Source organism: Macaca fascicularis, chromosome 1 (genome assembly GCF_037993035.2).
Source record: "Macaca fascicularis isolate 582-1 chromosome 1, T2T-MFA8v1.1".
Lineage (NCBI taxonomy): Eukaryota > Metazoa > Chordata > Mammalia > Primates > Cercopithecidae > Macaca > Macaca fascicularis.
Genome location: NC_088375.1, coordinates 193,912,210 through 193,926,115, shown reverse-complemented (window position 1 = coordinate 193,926,115; position 13,906 = coordinate 193,912,210).

Here is a 13,906-nt window from a genome sequence, read left to right as displayed (position 1 = left end):
AATGACTTTAACTGACCTTCCTCAGATTGAGGACTGTTCCCAGTGTATACATCAAGTCACTGAGGTAGGACAAAAAGTTGCTGCAGTCCTATTATTTTATGATTATTCTAAGGTACCGGCACTCTATTAAAAAAAAAAAAAAAAAAACTTGTTTGTATAATGTTATTCTATGCAACGTATGTAGCCCAGGAAATGACCAACCTGATGTGTGCTATGATCCATCTGAGCCTCCCATGACCACAGTTTTTGAAATAAGATTAAGGACTGAGGACTGGTGGGGGCTCATAAACGATATGAGTAAAGTGTTAGCCAAAACAGAAGAAAAAGGGGTGCCCAAACAAGTCACCTTGAAGTTTGATGCCTGTGTTGTCATTAATAGTAATAAGTTAGAAATAGGATGTGGTTCTTTTAATCAGGAAAGAGGCTACATGGCAGAAAACAAGTAAATTTGTCATGAATTAGAACTGTGTGGAAATGAATGTGAATACTGGTCTTGTGTCATTTAGGCTACTTAGATAAAAAATTAAAAGGATCCTGTCCACCTTCAGAAAGGAAAAAGTGGCCCTTCCTGTACCAGTGTAACCCCTTAGAACTGTAATAACCAACCCCCTTAATCCTCGCTGGAAAAAAGGGGAGCATGTAACCCTAGGAATCGATGGAACTGGACTGGATCCTTGAGTAAGTATTGTGGTTTGAGGAGAAGTTTATAAACGCTCTCCTGAGCCAGTATTTCAAACCTTCTGTGATAAACTGAATGTGCCAGTACCAGAGATTCCAAGAAAAACAAGAAATTTGTTTTTGCAATTAGCTGAGCATGTAGCCCAGTCTCTCAATGTCACTTCATGTTATGTATGTAGAGAAGCTGTAATGGGAGATCAATGGCCATGGGAAGCCCGAGAATTAGTACTTACAGACCCAGTTCCTGATGAATTCCCAGCTCAAAAGAATCACCCTGATAACTTCTGGGTCCTAAAAGCCTCAGTCATTAGACAATACTGTATAGCAAGAGTGGGGAAGGTCTTCACCTTTCCTGTGGGAAGACTCAGCTGCCTTGGGCAAAAACTGTATAATAATACTACAAAAACAGCCACCTAGTGGAGTTCAAACCACACTAAGAAAAATCCATTTAGTAAATTCCCAAAGTTGCAAACTGTGTGAACCCACCCAGAGTCCCATCAGCACAGGACAACCCCCACTGGATTATACTGGATATGTGGGCATAGAGCTTACACCAAATTACCTGACCAGTGGGCAGGGAGTTGTGTTATTGGCACTATTAAACCATCTTTCTTCCTACTGTCCATAAAGACAGGTGAATTCCTGGGCTTCCCTGTCCGTGCTTCCCGCAAAAAGAGAAGCATAGCTATAAAAAATTAAAAAGATGATAAATGGCCCCCTGAGAGAATCATAATCATACAATATTATTGGCCTGGTACTTGGGCACAAGACGGCTCGTGGAGATACCGGACCCCCATTTACATGCTCAACCGAATCATATGGTTACAAGCTGCCTTAGAAACAATCACTAATAAGACCGGCAGAGCCTTGACTATTCTGGCCTGGCAAGAAACTCAGAAGAGAAATGCTATCTATCAAAATAGATTGGCTCTTGACTACTTGCTAGCAGCCAAAGGAAGGGTCTGTAAAAAATTTAACCTTACTAATTGCTATCTACACATAGATGATCAAGGGCAAGTAGTTGAAGACATAGAGATATGACAAAACTGGCACATGTGCCTGTGCAAGTGTGGCATGGATTTGATCCTGGGGCTATGTTTGGAAAATGGTTCCCAGCACTAAAAAGATTTTAAACACTTATAATAGGAGTTATAATTGTAATGGAAACCTGCTTACTGCTCCCTCGTTTGCTACCTGTACTTCTTCAAATGATAAAAAGCTTCATTGCTACCTTAGTTCACCAAAATGCTTCAGCTCAGGTGTACTATATGAATCACTATCGATCTGTCTGGCAAGAAGACATGGGTAGTGAGAATGAAAGTGAGAACTCCCACTACTGAGTGAGAGTCTCAAAGTGGGGGAATAAGGGAGGAGACCACCTCTCATATTATCTTATGCCCAATTTCTGCCTCCAAAGAAAGGAGAAGTAAAAACTAAAAGGCAGAAATGAAATCCAAAAGCAGACAGCCCGGCACCACACCCTGGGCCTGGTAGTTAAAGATCGACCCCTGACCTAATCCGTTATGTTATCTATAGATTACAGACATTGTATAGAAAAGCACCGTGAAAATCCCTGTCCTGTTCTGTTCCATTCTAACTACTGGTGCATGCAGCCCCCAGTCACGTATCCCCTGCTTGCTCAATCAATCACGACCCTCTCACGTGGACCCCCTTAGAGTTGTGAGCCCTTAAAAGGGACAGGAATTGCTCACTCGGGGAGCTCGGTTGTTGGAGATCTGAGTCTTGCCGAAGCTCCCGGCCAAATAAAACCCTTCCTTCTTTAACTTGGTGTCTGAGGGGTTTTGTCTGTGGCTTGTCCTGCTACACCTTGGCCTCCCAAAGTGCTGGGATTACAGGTGCGAGCCCATCCCCTTTATGATTTTAATCTGTATCCTTTCATTGTAATAAATTTAACCCACGAGTATAACAGCTTTTCTGAGCTCCTCACACAATATTAATATGTGCCAACAGCATTTATGGATTTAAAGAAAAAAATTCACCTTTGCAAAAGTGAAATTACAAATGGCTTACCAGTGAACCAAGCTGAAGTTATTATTTGAATCCTAAATAAAAATTATTAAGGCTACTAGAGCAATATCTGCATATGGTTGAAAAAAAATCATGATTTGAAAATACTTGACATGGAAAAAATACTATTGTATTCTAAAACCCTTTATATTATTACAAGAAACTTTGACATTACATCTTGTTGCTCTCAGCACTTTGGGAGGCCGAGGCAGATGGATAATCTAAGGTCAGGAGTTCGAGACCAGACTGGCCAACATGACGAAACCCTGTCTCTACTAAAAATGCAAAAATTATCTGGGCATTGTGGTGTGTGCCTGTAACCCCAGCTACTCAGGAGGCCGAGGCAGGAGAATCGCTTGAACCCAGGAGATGGAGGTTGCAGTGAGCTTAGATCACGCTACTGCACTCCAGCTTGGGAGAGAGGGTGAGAAACCATCTCAAAAAGAAGAAAATAATAAAAAAAAGAGAAAAGAAAAAGCAGAGCTATTAGATTTAGAGAATAATTACATGGTTAAAGTACAATTCAGAGGATCCTAATTTTATTAAGGACAAGAAAGGAGTTTTTTTGTTTGTTTGTTTTTCTGTTTTTTGTTTGTTTGTTTGTTTTTTGAGACGGAGTCTCGCTCTGTCGCCCAGGCTGGAGTGCAGTGGCGCGATCTCGGCTCACTGCAAGCTCCGCCTCCTGGGTTTACGCCATTCTCCTGCCTCAGCCTCCTGAGTAGCTGGGACTACAGGCGCCCGCCACTGCGCCCGGCTAATTTTTTGTATTTTTAGTAGAGACGTGGTTTCACCGTGGTCTCGATCTCCTGACCTTGTGATCCGCCCGCCTCGGCCTCCCAAAGTGCTGGGATTACAGGCGTGAGCCACCGCGCCCGGCCGTTTTTCTGTTTTTTGAGACAGAGTTTCGCTCTTATTGCCCAGGCTGGAGTGCAATGGCGCCATCTAGGCTCACTGCAACCTCCACCTCCCAGGCTCAAGTGATTCTCCTGCCTCAGCCTCCCGAGTAGCTGGGATTACAGGTATATGCCACCACGCCTGGCTAATTTTATATTTTTAGTAGAGACAGGGTTTCTCGGTTTCTCCATGTTGGTCAGGCTGATCTGGAACTCCTGACCTCAGGTAATCCGCCCCCCTCGGCCTCCCAAAGTGCTGGGATTAGAGGTGTGAGTCACTGTGCCCGGCCAAGAAAGGAGTTTTTGACTGAAGAAGATGGTAGATATCACTGTCCTTTGCAGCACCTACTTGTGCAGAGTTTCTTGTTGATGGTGATAATCATGAATTTGAATAGAGCATAATTAGAAAAACAAAATCAGGAATTTTGTAGCCATTTCAAGTTAAAAAAAAATCTAATATAAAAAAAGCACGTTCATGGAAGAAAGCTGATTTCTCATATAAAATTTGAAAAGATGTTATTTGGAAGTTTTATTCTAATTAAATGTTTACTCTCTTCTTAAATGCTTTGTACTTTATTTCTTTTCATGGTTACATACTATGAAGAAAATGTAGGCCAGGCGTGGTGGCTCATGCCTGTCTCTAGTCCCAGCACTTTGGGAGGACAAGGTGGGAGAACTGCTTGAGGCTAGGAGTTTGAGACCAGTCTGGCCAAAATAAGGAACCCAGTCTCTTAAAAATATAAAGACAGAGGCCGGGCGCAGTGGCTCCTGCCTGTAATCCCAGCACTTTGGGAGGCTGAAGCAGGCAGATCATGAGGTCAAGAGATCGAGACCAGCCTGGTCAACATGGTGAAATTCCGTCTCTACTAAAAATACAAAAATTAGCTGGATGTGGTGGGGTACGCCTGTAGTCCCAGCTAGTCGGGAGGCTGAGGCAGGAGAATCGCTTGAACCTGGGAGGCAGAGGTTGCAGTGAGCTGAGATCGTGCCACTGTACTCCAGCCTGGTGACAGAGCAAGACTCTGTCTCACAAAAAAAAAAAAAGACAGAAAATGTAATTAGTCTTTTTCACCAAGTATTTTTTATTTTTATTATTTTATTTTTATTTTTATATTTTGAGACGGAGTCTCACTCTGTCTTCCAGGCTGGAGAGCAGTGGCGTGATCTTGGCTCACTGCAACTTCCACCTCCCGGGTTCAAGCGATTCTCCTGCCTCAGTCTCCTGAGGAGCTGGGACTACAGACGTCCACCGCACCTGGCTAATTTTTGTATTTTCAGTAGAGACAAGGTTTCACCATATTGGCCAGGCTGGTCTCAAACTCCTGACCTTGTGGTCTGCCCGCCTCTGCCTCCCAAAGTGCTAGGATTACAAGCATGAGCCACCATGCCCAGCATTTGCCAAATTTTTTATAGACATTCCCAAATTTTGAATTTATCCTAATGTGTTGTATAAACACTACCATTTTCCACACATCCCATGGTGTGAAAAATGTTGGAAAGCACTGAGTTAAAATAGTTTGATTGCTGTAAAAAGATTCAAACTAATGGTGGCTTAAAAATACAGAATTTATGTCCAGGTGCAGTGGCTCACGCCTGTAATCCCAGCACTTTCGGAGGCTGAGGTGGGTGGATCACTTGAGGTCAGGAGTTTGAGACCAACCCGACCAACGTGGTGAAACCCTGTCATTACTTAAAATACAAAAAAAAAAAAAAAAAAAAAAAAAAATTAACCGGACAGCCAGGCGTGGTGTCTCACGCCTGTAATCCCTGCACATTGGGAGGCTGATGTGGGCGGATCACTCCTGAGGTCAGGAGTTTGAGACCAGCCTGGCCAACATGATGAAACCCCATCTCTACTAAAAATACAAAAAATTAGTTGGGCGTGGCAGGCACCTGTAATCCCAGCTACTTGGGGGGCTGAGGCAGAAGAATTGCTTGAACCTGGGAGGTGGAGGTTGCAATGTGCTGAGATTGCGCCACTGCACTCCAACCTGGGCAACAAGAGCACAACTCCACCTCAAAAAAAAAAAAAAAAAAAAAAAAAATTTAGCTGGGCCTGATGGTGCATGCCCATAATCCTAGCTACTCTGGAGGCTGAGGCAGGAGAATCGCTTGAACCCAGGAGGTGGAGGTTGCAGTGAGGTAAGATCGTGCCACTGCACTCCAGCCTGGGTGACAGAGCGACACTCTGTCCCAAAAAACAAAAAACAAAACAGAATTTTATTTCCCTCTCAGGTCACAATCCAAATGTTAAGTAGTCCTGGGATGAGGGCCTGTCTCTGTAGCTCATCACTAGAATGCATCCGGCCAGCAGAAGGCAAAAGAAACCATCATCTATCTAGTTTTGAGTACTTTTATTGTTGCATTTGACATGTATTATTAGTTATTTCCCAGTTCCCAGACCAGAGGCCCTGGGGGCAAGTAGCATCTGTCATTAGCTGAAAAAAGCAGCAGTTTTGGAGACAGACAGATAGATGGAGGTTCAAACCCCATCTCTGCTGATTATAAGCCGGGGATTTGGGAAGGTGTTTATCCTTCCTAAGCCTCAGTTTCCTCATCCATGAAATGGAGAGGAGAGAAACAACCTTAAAGGGCTATCAAGAGACTTAAACGATGGACGTAGGTAAAGCATCCAGGACTGCATCTGGCATACGGCATGTGCTCAAGGGAGCTGAGGTTTAGTTTGTCTCCCGGGTGCCTGGCACAGAGTCAGGAACAGGTGGGCCTGCATTTGGGTTGGTGGAGATGAACAGAAGTGAATTGGGCTTGGGGAGGGGTGTTAACTCCCTAGCTCATCAGGCCTGTCCTGTGGGAGCAGCAGGCTCTGGCAGCCACAGAAAGCCAGAGGTGAAGATTTCAGGAATGGAATTGGACAGGGTGATGTGCCCTGGAGGACTGAGGACATGGGCAAGGAGATGACAGCCTCTGCTACACCAGCTAATTTGATTTTTACGTTTTGGGAGAAAAATCTCTGGCTAGACCCTAAAAGGAATCTGGGATGGGGAAGGACTATTATCAGAAGTGGGCTGTGGCAAGCAGAAAAGAGTGATTGTCCTCTAGGCCTGAGGTGGGGTCAGGCTGCTGTGGACTTCTAGCTGTCTCGGCAAATCTATTCCCCACTCCTTCCATACTGACAGACTTGACCTCGGGAGGTAATCGCCCTGCTAGGGACTACATTTCATGGCCTCCCCTGCGGCTAAGATGTGGCCCTCTGCCTAAATGTGACAGAAGGGGAGTGGAAAACTTCTCCGTTACTTACTTCAAAGGATATTGTCCTTCCTCTGCTTCCTTTCCTCATTCCTGCGGAGATGTGAACGCAGACATGGCAGGAAGCCAGCCTTGACCACGCGGATGAGGACAGCACCCTGAGGGAAGGCACAAGGGGCGGCAGTTTCTCTTCTGCCTGGAAGAAAGACCTAGGTGAGGGCTGCAGCAGCCCCTGTGAGCAGTAGGAAGGCTTAGTCTATCACTGGCTGTGGGTGCGGGACTGCCCACCAGAATGGGAAGCATAGAAGCTGCCAGAGAATGAAAGGCAAGTAGCAGATCTACAACCTGGAGGCACTGGAATTTAACTTGACAATTACAAGTGGAAACGTGGATGGTGTTTTAGTTGGGATATGCATTCAGCTGAAGAAGCAGAGACCCAGACTTGCAGTAGCTTAAGCAAGGTAGAAATTATTTCTCTCTTGCCCAAGTGTCCACGTGTGAGCAGAGTCTGGGTCTGGTATGGTTGTTCCTTGGTGGCAGGGCCTGAGCTGCTTCTGTCTTGTTGCTTGTGTTGGTCCAAGTTTTATTTTCCACTTGGTTAAGCAGGACCTATATTTGTCAGAAGCTCCCTCCTTATGTAGTGGGATCTGGCCCACAGAGGAACTGGGATGAGATTGGGGAGGTGGAAGTGAAGGAACAGCCATTATTCCCTGAAGGGGAAATTTGGTGACAGACAGATGCAGAGGTGCTTGGCGGGCTCCAGCTTGTCCCTGCTTTCCTCTGCCCCACGTTCAGCACCTCTTCCCCAATTCTGGGCCTGCTGACCACGATGGCCCCAGGCCCGCCACCAGAGACTTGGACTTACTGAAGAGGTAGCTACCCAGGGTCTACTGTTTCCCAAAGACCTCTCCACAAGCTCCCCGTTTCAGTGACTGAATGCACCTGGCTTCTTAGATTCTCAGCAAGCTCCAACATATCCACCATGGTAGTTCTTCAGGATTGTGACTCACTCCATCTGTGATCCCCCATCTTCCCACTCCAGACCATCACCTCCTCAGGTGTGCAAAGTCTAATTCCTGTTATCAATCCTTCATCCCAGCCATGTAAATCAAAGTGGTCCTCAGTTTTCTCCACTGCTGGCTGGGGTTTTGGCTATTTATTTATTTATTGTTAGAGATCTATGTTTTTAAAAAACATTGCTATAGTTTTAGTGAGGTTTCAGAGGGTAGGGAAATTCAATGTTTGTTCAGTCTACCATCTTGACCCAGCAGTCTTCTCAACACTCTGTCTTCCTTCGTATGCAATAGGCTGTTTACAGTTATTGGTTTTCTTTTAACTTTTTAAATTAAAAAAATTTAAGGCTGGGAGCAGCAGCTCACGCTGGTAATCCCAGCACTTTGGGAGGCCGAGGCAGGCAGATCACTTGAGGTCAGGAGTTCAAGACCAACCTGACCAACAAGAAGAAACCCTGTCTCTAGTGAAAATACAAAATTAGCCAGGCATGATGGTGCATGTCTGTAATCCTAGCTACTCGGGAGGCTGAGGCAGGAGAATCGCTCGAACCTGGGAGGCGGAGGTTGCAGTGAGCCGAGATCGCGGTGAGCCGAGATCGTGCCATTGCACTCTAGCCTGGGCAACAAGAGCAAGACTCTGTCTCAAAAAATATATGTATTTAAATTTCTTAGAGAGCTGCTCTTTTTCAGAGCCTTGCTCTGTTGCCTAGCTTGTAGTGCTGTGGTGCGATCATAGCTCACTGTAACTACAAACTCTTGGGCTCAAGCCATCTTTCTGCATGAGCTTCCCAAGTACCCGAGACTACAGGCATGCACCACCATGCCTGGCTAATTTTTAATGTTTTTGCAGAGACAGGGTCTTGCTATGTTGTCCAGGCTAGTCTTGAACTCCAGGCCTTAAGTGATCCTCTTACCTCAGCCTCCCAAAGTGCTTGGATTACAAGTGTGAGTCACCAGGCGCAGTCTGTTTGCAGTTTCCTAAACAGACTGAGCCTCCTGCCTCTGTGACTCAGCACATGATCACCCCTCCCTCTATTGTGCCCCCCAAGCCCCTACCCTGCCAGCCTGGCCTCCCTTCTTCCCTATACTGATGCCTGCCGATCCTTAGAGGCAGTTCTCTGGGAAGCTTTTTCTGGTGCTGTGGTTGTGTTAGGTACCCCTCCTACGAGTCCTAAAGCACCCCACCACCTTCCCCCACTACTGTACTGCTCCCTTCTCAGTACTGTAACTGTCTTTGTAACCCTGGTGTCTGCGACAATGCCTGGAATATGAGCCATGCCAATAAATATTTGGTAAATGAACCAATGAAAAAGATACCCGTTCTGCAGACTCCTTTGCTTTGTTTGCATAATGAGAATCAGAGGAAGATAATGTTTACCTAAAAAGGAAGAGGATCTGGCATGCAGGAGGGAGAGAGGAAACATGTACAACTTAAAGGAGCCAAGTAAAATGTTGTGAATTTTACTATTCTTAAAAAATGATTCTCAGCTGGGTGCAGTGACTCACAACTGTAATCCCAGCATTTTGGAAGGCAGAGGCAGGTGGATCACAAGGTCAGGAGCCTGGCCAATATAGTGAAACTCTGTCTCTACTAAAAATACAAAAATGAGCCGGGCCTGGTGGTGTGCGCCTGTAGTCCCGGCTACTCGGGAGCCTGAGGCAGAAGAATCACTTGAACCCGGAAGGCAGAGGTTGCAGTGAGCCAGGATTGCGCCACTGCACTCCAGCCTAGGTGACAGAGCGAGACTCCATCCCCCTTCTTCCCACCCCCACCAAAAAAAGACTCTCAGAACTTTAATAGATGACCATACTATTCTAAGTTTAGCTGTAAAAAGAGCCTTGAGAAAACTAATCTATGGTATTCAAGGTCAAGATAGTGGTTATGCTTGGGGAAGTGGTAATTGGAAGAGGAACTAGTAGGAGCATCTGGGGTGTGGGCAATGTTCTGTTTCTTGGTCTGGGTACTGGTTACATGAGTGTGGCTAAATATATAAAAATTCATCATGTTGTACACTTATGATTTTACACTTATCGTATGTCTGTTATACTTCAAAAAAAGTGTACAAAATACAACATTTTTTAAATGGCAAAACTACAACATAAATCTTTCCTAAACCTCTTTCTCCAGAACATCATCATCTCTATCACATCATGCTTGTCAGTCTTTCCAGATCTTTAAATCTGCAAACAGATGGGTGGGTTTTTTTTTCATAGCCTCTTGAGTTCAGATTAAATACATATTGAATGCATTTATTTTAAAAGGTTGGGTCACTTAAAAAACCCTGATTATGGATGGGCCCAGCGTGGTGGCTCACGCTTGTAATCCCAGAACTTTGGGACGCCGAGGCGGGCGGATCACGAGGTCAGGAGATCGAGACCATCCTGACGAACACGGTAAAACCCCATCTCTACTAAAAATACAAAAAATTAGCCTGGCGTGGTGGCGGGCGCCTGTAGTCCCAGCTACTCGGGAAGCTGAGGCGGGAGAATGGCGTGAACCCGGGAGGCGGAGCTTGCAGGGAGCAGAGATGGCGCCACTGCACTCCAGCCTGGGCAACAGAGCGAGACTCCATCTCAAAAAAAAAAAAAAAAAAACCGGCCGGGCGCGGTGGCTCACGCCTGTAATCCCAGCACTTTGGGAGGCCGAGACGGGCGGATCACGAGGTCAGGAGATCGAGACCATCCTGGCTAACACGGTGAAACCCCGTCTCTACTAAAAAGAAGTACATAAAACTAGCCGGGCGAGGTGGCGGGCGCCTGTAGTCCCAGCTACTCGGGAGGCTGAGGCGGGAGAATGGCGTAAACCCGGGAGGCGGAGCTTGCAGTGAGCGGAGATCCGGCCACTGCACTCCAGCCTGGGCGACAGAGCGAGACTCCGTCTCAAAAAAAAAAAAAAAAAAAAAAAAAACCTCTCATTATGTACAACAGGAATCAAGGTGCTAATTATATAAACGTGGGGGTTATTGGATACCCTATGAGTCCATATTTTTTCACAGATTTAAAAGGTATTTTTCACGTGATCATCATATTCATGACAGGGGATGAGTTGTTGCTCTTGGAGGCAGCAATGTATCTCTTAGACAGACCTTGGATACAGATGTCTGGAGACCCAGAATTTGAAATTATAACTATCGAGTTTTAAAAACATATTGTGGTTGGCCCTAGATTTTGAAATTATAACTATTGAGTTTTATGCACATATTATGGCTCCATTAACTGCTTGCTGGATGAAAATCTTTCTGAAGATTTTCCAACCACAGTCTGGTTGGAAGTGGGTAGTTGAAGCTTGAAACTCTGTTTGCATAATGAGTGCAGTTTTTATGTTGATTGTATGTTTGAGGTGGTTCTCCCGGGGCTTATGGAAGTTTTATGGAGGTTTTACCACCCCTTCTTGGGGCTACTGAAGCTGAAAAGGGGCAGTTCTTTCTTTTGATCTAGAAAGTGGCAAGCGCAGATCACCTCAATAGGATGTTTTAAATCTTGCGGCAAAGAATAAAGAGACGGTTCTGGACTGGGCGTGGTGGCTCATGCCTGTAATCCCAGCATTTTGGGAGGCCGAGGTGGGCGGATCACGAGGTCAGAAGATCGAGACTCTCCTGGCCAACATGGTGAAATTCCGTGTCTACTAAAAATACAAAAAATTAACCGGGCATGGAATCGCTTGAACCCGTGAGGTGGAGATTGCAGTGAGCTGAGATCGCACCATTGCACTCCAGACTGGCTACAGAATGAGACTGTGTCTCAAGAAAGAAAACAAAAGAGGCGGTTCTGGAGATCAGGTGAGGGGTACCTAACTAGCCAGAGAGCCTTGGAGGGGTTCCCCCAGATGGTGTTGCTGAAACAAGTCTTGTCTGCCATGTGTTTTTGAACCCCAAAATCAGAATATATGATATAAAAAGTATTCATTTCCTTATTCTTTCTTTTCTTTTCTTTCTTTTCTTCTTTCTTTTCTCTCTCTCCTTCTTTCTTTCTTTTTTTTTTTTTTTTTGTCTTGCTCTGTCACCCAGGCCACAGTGCAGTAGTGTGATCATGGCTTACTGCAGGGCTCAAGTGATTCCCCACCTCAGTCTCACAAGTGGCTGGGACTACAGGCACTTGCCACCAGGCCTGGCTAATCTTTTTAAAAATGTTTTTGAAGAAATGAAGTCTCACTCTGTTGTCCAGGCTGGTCTCAAACTCCTGGGCTCAAGCTATCTTCCCACTTAGGTCTCTCAAAGTGTTGGGATTATAGGCACTGTAAATGTGCCTGGCCCATTCATTTTCAGTAAGTCTCATAGAGGTACAATAACAAAATCACAGTTACATATGTACACATATTTTATTAATACTAACTACATTCCGAGAAATCAGAACTAGCTCACCAAATATGGGTTGTATGGTGATGTTAATGGTCTATTTTTCAACTAAGAATTCCTTCTTATGTTTGACAGCATATTTTAAAAAGTGACTTTTTCTTTCTCGTTTTTTTTTTTTCAGACGGAGTTTTGCTCTTGTTGCCTAGCTGGAGTGCAATGGCACGATCTCGGCTCTGCCTCCCAGGTTCAGGCTATTCTCCTGCCTCAGCTTCCTGAGTAGCTGGGATTACAGGCATGTGCCCTCATGCCTGGCTAATTTTGTATTTTTAGTAGAGACGAGGTTTCTCCATGTTGGTCAGGCTGGTCTCAAACTCCCGACCTCAGGTGATCTGCCCGCCTGTCTCCCAAAGTGTTGAGATTACAGGCGTGAGCCATCACACCTGACTATTTCTTTCTCTTTTACTACATTTTCCCCTGAATGTGCTATTGAGGTACTCATGTATAATTATACTGTATGTTCATATATAATAGTAATATACACTATTATAGGCCCTATATGAAACAGATGTCTCTGTCAGATTATTCTGACATTGCATCATGTTCCCTATGAAGGACATCAATTAGTTCTGAGGAGAAGATGAATTTTACCCCCAAGCTCATCTGCTTGTTGACAGCCTCTGAATTTAATCTGATGTTCAGAATAGCTTCATTTCATGTATCTCTCAGAGTGTAGTATTTAATTCACTGCCCCTCAAATCTCCCCAGCACTCAGGTTGGAGAACAATAAAATCATACTTGTTTTTGTGACACTGTCACCAGCCTTTACTGAAAATCATTTTAGGTCGGGCGTGGTGGCTCACGCCTGTAATCCCAGCTTTGGTAGGCCAAGACTGGTGGATCACCTGAAGTCAGGAGTTTGAGACTAGCCTGGCCAACATGGTGAAACCATGTCTCTACTAAAAATAAAAAAAAAGTAGCTGGTCGTGATGGTGGGTGCCTGTAATCCCAGCTACTCTGGAGGCTGAGGCAGGAGAATCGCTTGAACTCTGCCTGGGAGGTGAAGGTTACCATGAGCCGGGATCATGCCATTGCACTCCAGCCTTGGCAACTAGAGTGAAACTACGTCTCCCCCCACCAAAAAAAAAGGAAGTCATTTTAAGGAACAGGCCTGTGACCCTTGCCTGTATGTCCACTGTATAAATGCTATTGAGACTTTTCATCCTTACATTGTATATCCTATATCCTCTCCATGAAGACTCACAGGAGGAATTGATTTCTGAGCTCAGTAGCAGAAATAATAGTGCTTTTAATTAATTCAATAAACATTTACTGAGCATCTACTACAAGCAGGCCATATGAGAGCTGCTGGGGATACACTCGTAAATGAAATACAGACTGGTGGGGAAGACAGGAAACAACTATCCGATTACTCCATCAATTGTTACAACTTTGATAAATGCTGCTAGGAAAATTAGTGAGGACTTGGAGTCGGGAAAGAGACCTGGGGTCAATGAAGGGTTATTTGAGGAAGTGGTATTTCTCCTGAGCAATTGTACGGTCACATTGATCATCTTCACTTTGGCTCCTAGGACGTTAAAAGTCAAATTTGTGACTCTCCTCTAGAAAGGGTTTGTGATCTAATTGATTTCTGGACTCATTTATGTGTGGAACAAGTGACTATTGTGTGCCACAAGCAGCTAGGCACTGGGCATGTCACAGAAAATCAGATAAGCAGGTCCCTGACCTCACAGAGCTTGTGGACAAGTGGGAGATTTGGGCAAGGAAGTGGATT